This window comes from Engraulis encrasicolus, chromosome 22 (assembly GCF_034702125.1).
Source record: "Engraulis encrasicolus isolate BLACKSEA-1 chromosome 22, IST_EnEncr_1.0, whole genome shotgun sequence".
In the NCBI taxonomy this organism is placed as follows: domain Eukaryota; kingdom Metazoa; phylum Chordata; class Actinopteri; order Clupeiformes; family Engraulidae; genus Engraulis; species Engraulis encrasicolus.
In genome coordinates this window covers 37,740,660-37,746,541 of record NC_085878.1, presented here as the reverse complement: position 1 = coordinate 37,746,541, position 5,882 = coordinate 37,740,660, and positions in this window count along the sequence as shown.

The following is a 5,882-nucleotide window of genomic DNA, read 5'->3' as shown; positions in this document are numbered from 1 at the left end:
TGGCTACGAGTGTGAGCCGGATGAATCTCCGTCAGACACAGATAAACGACTTGTGGAGCGATGACCTCTGAACCGTGCTGTGTTTCAAAAGGCCTGCCAGCAGCTCTTATCGCCAGCGTCCTTCAGCACTGCCTTTGTGGAGGTTACTGTGAAGGAGAGATGAGGAGATGAGGAAGGAGAGAGGATATATAGAGGTAGTAGCATACGCTTTCTAGGGGCTTGCGTCTCTACCGTCTCCATGCAAAAACATGAATTCAATCTTAATAATTCATTCAGGAATAGACATGTATCCCCGTGGCTGTCCTTCATGTTTTGGCCTCCTCCATATGTCAATGCCATGTGCTAAAGCAGAGAGAGCTCAGATGAGATTTATACACAGCCAGGTCAGTCAAGTTAGCGACTTGTACAGATTTCTTTGTTAGAATTTTAAAGTGTGTAGGCAAGTTATATATGTATAGATATTTCAAAATAAATTTAAGTGTCATTAACAGCAAGTGTAGTTAGGGTTTCGAGAAAAAATAAAAAATAATAATTCTGAACAAAGTGTGATGGGTTGATGGTTGTGGTGTCTTAGTAGGTCAAGGTTTGGGCACGCAAATGAGAGGTTTCAGCATGCATTTGCAGATACATGATATTCAGAGTCCAAGTAATAAAAAGCCATAATGGAATATAATGGTACTGAGGTCTCTTAATGTATCTACGAGCAGATCATTGGGGATCAATCTTCGGAAGATTTAATGATGGCGTTTTTAAAGGACGAACGATGCTTTAAAAATCAAGCTCTCAACATGAGGACATTTTACTGCAAAGCAAGCTTCTCTCTAAAGCTGTAATGCACATGGGGGGGAAATCAATGAGTCACTCATCTTCAGGTCTTTTTTTAATATAATGGGATGTAATCACCACCGTCTATAAATTCCAGGTGACGCACAAGAAGGACACACTGTTCCATCCTCACCAATTGCTAACAACCTTATCTCAAAACGTCACCTGATCTCCTAACAGAAGAACAATAAGATACGTATAAGACTTGCAGCTTGCTCTTTTAGCATATACACGAAGATTAATGTCTATTTTAAGTTTTTTAGATTAGATGAATGAGTGTTTCTGAGAACAGCTGATGGCTTGAGATGGGGATGCTGCCTGTGATGGGTCGGGTTATCAAGATTACTGAACAATAGAGTGAGGAAACAAAGCCATGAAAATGCTGTACAAGTAGAACAAAAACATGGAGAAAGATGTGGATGAATACTTAATGGTAGCACTCCAAGAACTCTTAGTCTCCAGAATGAAGAAATGATGGTTTGCAAAAGACTACAAGAGAGTGAAGAAAGGATGGTATGGAGAGGAATGCTCCATACAAACGGAGTAAAAAAGGGAGACATTGAACTAATAGTGCTGCAAGCAGAGTGCAGAAAGGTTGGCATGGTAATAAAACAAAATCCCCAGTGTATACCGAAAGGGTAGCATGCCAATATAAGGTATTCCAAATACAATGCAGAAAGGGCGGCATAGCAATAAGAGCACTCCAAATAGAATGCTGACAGGGTTGGCATAGTGAAATGAGTACTTCAGATGGAATGCAGATAGAGATGGCATAGCAATATGAGTTGTCCAAATAGAATGAAGAAAGGGTGCAGGGTTTATTTTAACCAAACATAGTCATCTCCGGTGCTGGTGGTCCTGAATAACAAACAAACAAACAAAAAGCAAATCAAGGTATGGTGGCTCAAGATATTGTGTATGGCAATGCAGTGAAAAGCGATAGACTTCCTATGTCCAGGCTATAGCTATATGACTGGTAACTAAGTGAATGCGTGGCCCATGTCTGGGAATTACACAAAATGTCCACACACTGATGTGATTGGGGTCCACATATTAGCCCAAAGAGAAAGCATCTTGGTTTTGGGGCACTGTGGCGCAGCGCGTTAAGGCCCCCACATTTGGCCTTACATTGCCCACGGGGGCCCCTGGTCATTTCCCAGCCCTGCCCCATCTCTCTCGCAATCATTTCCTGTCTACTCTCACACTGTCCTGTGATAATAAAGGCCAAAGACCGCCCAAAAAATACTTTTAAAATAAGCACCTTGGTACAATATGATGGCTTGTGATGTTGTGTCTAGGAAGGCAGTGGACTTCGCAGTAGACTGTATGAGATGCATATGTACGTCCATTCTGTTGCCTTACATCATATTTGGAGTTTGGCCCTTGGCGTTTGGGGATGCATACGTCTATTTTGTTGCCTTACATCACATTTAGAGTTTGGCCCTTGCCTGCAGGAGTTGCCTGCCTGTCAGCTCTATGTTCCCACAGCCCATTGATCCCAAGTTGGTCCCATAACGAATTAAGTGACTGCATGAAGTTCTGAGTGTGCGACGACCCTTCTTTTTCAAGTTGTCTATTGTCTGCCGTACGCACCTCAAACGGTGTGCGTTTACTAAAACCCAAAGAAAGCCCATAACCCAATGGTCCCACAGCTTATTCTTATAGCTCCATGTTCCCACATTTTTAAGAAAGTATTCAAATATAGGCCCTATGTTCTACAACTCCATGTTCCCACATCTCTGGGTAAACTAAGACAACATGCCTAAAAAGAGGGCCAAAAATAGGGCCTAAATTTGGATAAATTCCTAGAAATGTGGGAACATGGATCAGCAGGAATATAATGTGGGACAAGTGGGCTGTGGGACCAATGGGCCTAAAAAATAATGTTAAAACATCTTAGTGATGTGGGATCAATGGGCTGTGGGACCAATGGGCTGTGGGAACATAGAGCTGACCCCCCTGGGGGAGGATGATTGTGGCCCACATATTACGACGATGGCTGTAACTGGTGACACATTTAGTGTGTGGCCCTGCATCCTGCATACAGTAGCAGCAGCCCCATAACGTCTCGACTGGCAGGCAGGCATGGAGGCATGCAGGCCGCCCCTTACTACAGGGCTGGTCTGGGGAGGGGAACAGGGCCCTGGCAGTTTTGGTTAAAAGGGGCCCCTCATAATTAGCGGCGCAGAACTGACTCACGGGTGGGCCCCACACCCTCGTGGGTCCCTATTTTCAGAAAAGTAAAAAGATATATATTTATTATCATTTCATTGTTTTACATTTCTGAAAATAGGGGGTCCACAAGGGTGCGGGGCCCACGAGGGTACGGGGCCCACCGGGAAATGCCCGCTATGCCAGATGGCCAGCCCTGGCCCTCTTAAGAAAACTCACTGGCACACTGGCACATAAATTAGTGTCATTCATTATTTACCAGCAAACAAAAGCTCATTAAAATGAATGAGGCTCTCCGCTGTTGACGGTGACAGAGAGAGAGACGTATTGGGCACACACACACACAGTCACTTGGTGTCCTCTGAGTGGGCCTAGCAATGGGACAGAGAGCAGCACACATACAAACACACACACACATACACAAACACACACACACACACACACACACACACACACACACACACACACACACACACACACACACACACACACACACACATATGCAAAGACACACACACACACAGACACACAGACACACACATACACACACACACACACACACACACACACACACACACACACACACACACACACACACACACACACACACACACACACACACACACACACACACACACACACACACACACAAAAGCACACACACTCCACCGTCATAAGTTATGGCTGGAGTTTTGTTTTGCTCTGGTATTATCATCTGTCATATGGCAAAGCATGAGGACTCTGGAGAGTGAGCCCACTATGTGTGTGTGTGTGTGTGTGTGTGTGTGTGTGTGTGTGTGTGTGTGTGTGTGTGTGTGTGTGTGTGTGTGTGTGTGTGTGTGTGTGTGTGTGTGTGTGTGTGTGTGTGTGTGTGTGTGTGTGTCCTTTTAAACGAAATTTGGATTGTGCCATGATAAATGTATATCTGTCAATCCAAATAAAGAAGTAAAATGTGTGTGTGTGTGTGTGTGTGTGTGTGTGTGTGTGTGTGTGTGTGTGTGTGTGTGTGTGTGTGTATGTGTCTGTGTGTGTGTGTGTGTGTGTGTACACATCTCTCCTTGGTATTTATGGGCAGAGGGACAGTGTGTAGCACATTTCTCTGGGGCAGTGGTTCTGCGCATGCATGAAGTGGCATAGGAACCGTGTGTGCTTGCATGTGTGTGCTTGCATGTGTGTGTGCGTGTGTGTGCGTGCGTGTGTGTGTGTGTGTAAGCGCGTGCGCGTGCGTGCACGTTAGACCTGTTCAAAAAAAACTTTTTTTGTAATTTTTAAGCCAATTGCTGTGATTCCCATTCTCCAAGGTGTGAAATGGCCAGATATAAAATTATTTTGATTTTGGACCATGGGAAGACCTGCCTCAAGAGCCATAGAGTTTCAATGTTTATTTTAATCAAAAACGCCTGACATTTGGCCCCATTTTGCCTCATAACTTCACAACCATTTTGAGTGGTATCACCTGAAAGCTGACAATATGTCCTTTCAGGTGATACCCAATATGTCAGTATCATGCACAGTTATAGTTGCCTTTAAAGCAGAAATGTGTTAAATTTAGGCGAATTTTGGTGGTTCAGCTCAAACAATACACAATTGGACCCCAGAAAGGTTATTAATTCTTCAAAGTATAGTGCCAAATTGAAGTCTGAAAGAAAATATATTTCCTAACATTTCATTTATTGCCAGTGACACTTCCTGAACTGTCAGAACACAATATATAAAGTTGTGATCCCTTGCTTACTCTTCCTGTGCTGTCGGAACACAATATTGGCCTGATTTTGTTGGTTTGCCCACAAAGAAATTATCAGTCTATAATTTTAATAGTAGGTGTATTCTAACATGGAAACATAGAATATCAAAAAGCAAAGTAAAAAGTAACTAAATATTAATTGATTTCTATTACATTGAGGGAGAAAGGCATTTGATCCCCTGCTAACCATTAAGAGTTCTGGTTCCACAGACCAGTTGGGCACTTCCAAACAACTCATCATCTGAATTCAAGACACCAGAAAATAGATGATATTTGATAGAAACAGTTAATGAATCAGACACCAAATTCTCCCAGGAGAAGGTACACAACAAAGGGTCAGACACTATCTATGAAAATAAAGTTCAATGTCTGCACACTTTGTATACTTAGCACACTTATTATAAATGATAATGAAGTTTAAGGTGTGTGCGTGCGTGTGCGTGTGTGTGTGTGCAGTCTACGTAGAACGCGGGTATACAGAGTATACCCACTTCTAAATTTCAGACATTTCAGTATGCCCACTTAAAATTGATTGATCCATTGTTTTGAATAGCACAAATATATACAGTATACCCACTTCAAAAAATGCTAAAATATACAGTATACCCACTTCAAAAAAGTAGACTACACCGCTGTGTGTGTGTGTGTGTGTGTGTGTGTGTGTGTGTGTGTGTGTGTGTGTGTGTGTGTGTGTGTGTGTGTGTGTGTGTGTGTGTGTTCTGCTGATCTTCTCTTGAGTTCATCTGTCTTATATCTGGTAAAAATATCTGTTTTGACTGCCATGGCTTCTATCCTGTTGCTTGCCAGATAGTGGCAGCTGAAACAGTCCACGACTACAATGGCTGAGATCCATTCATCCATGGTTTATTGACAATGCAATGCACCTTTGGGACATAAGAAAATACATAAGACAACAGCATACATTTACTTTTACCAGAATGGCAATGACCAAGTCGTAATGTATCACTATAGGCTCTGTGTAATGTAATAGTAGTGTAGTACTATGGTAGTCTTTGGTAAGTAGTATGGTAATAGTATGGTATGTCTTTTCAACAACTATGACATTATTCCACTGTGGAAGTGTGGGCATTATGAGTCTACAATAGTCTGGCTTTATGTTTTATGCTTAGTATAAGCTTGA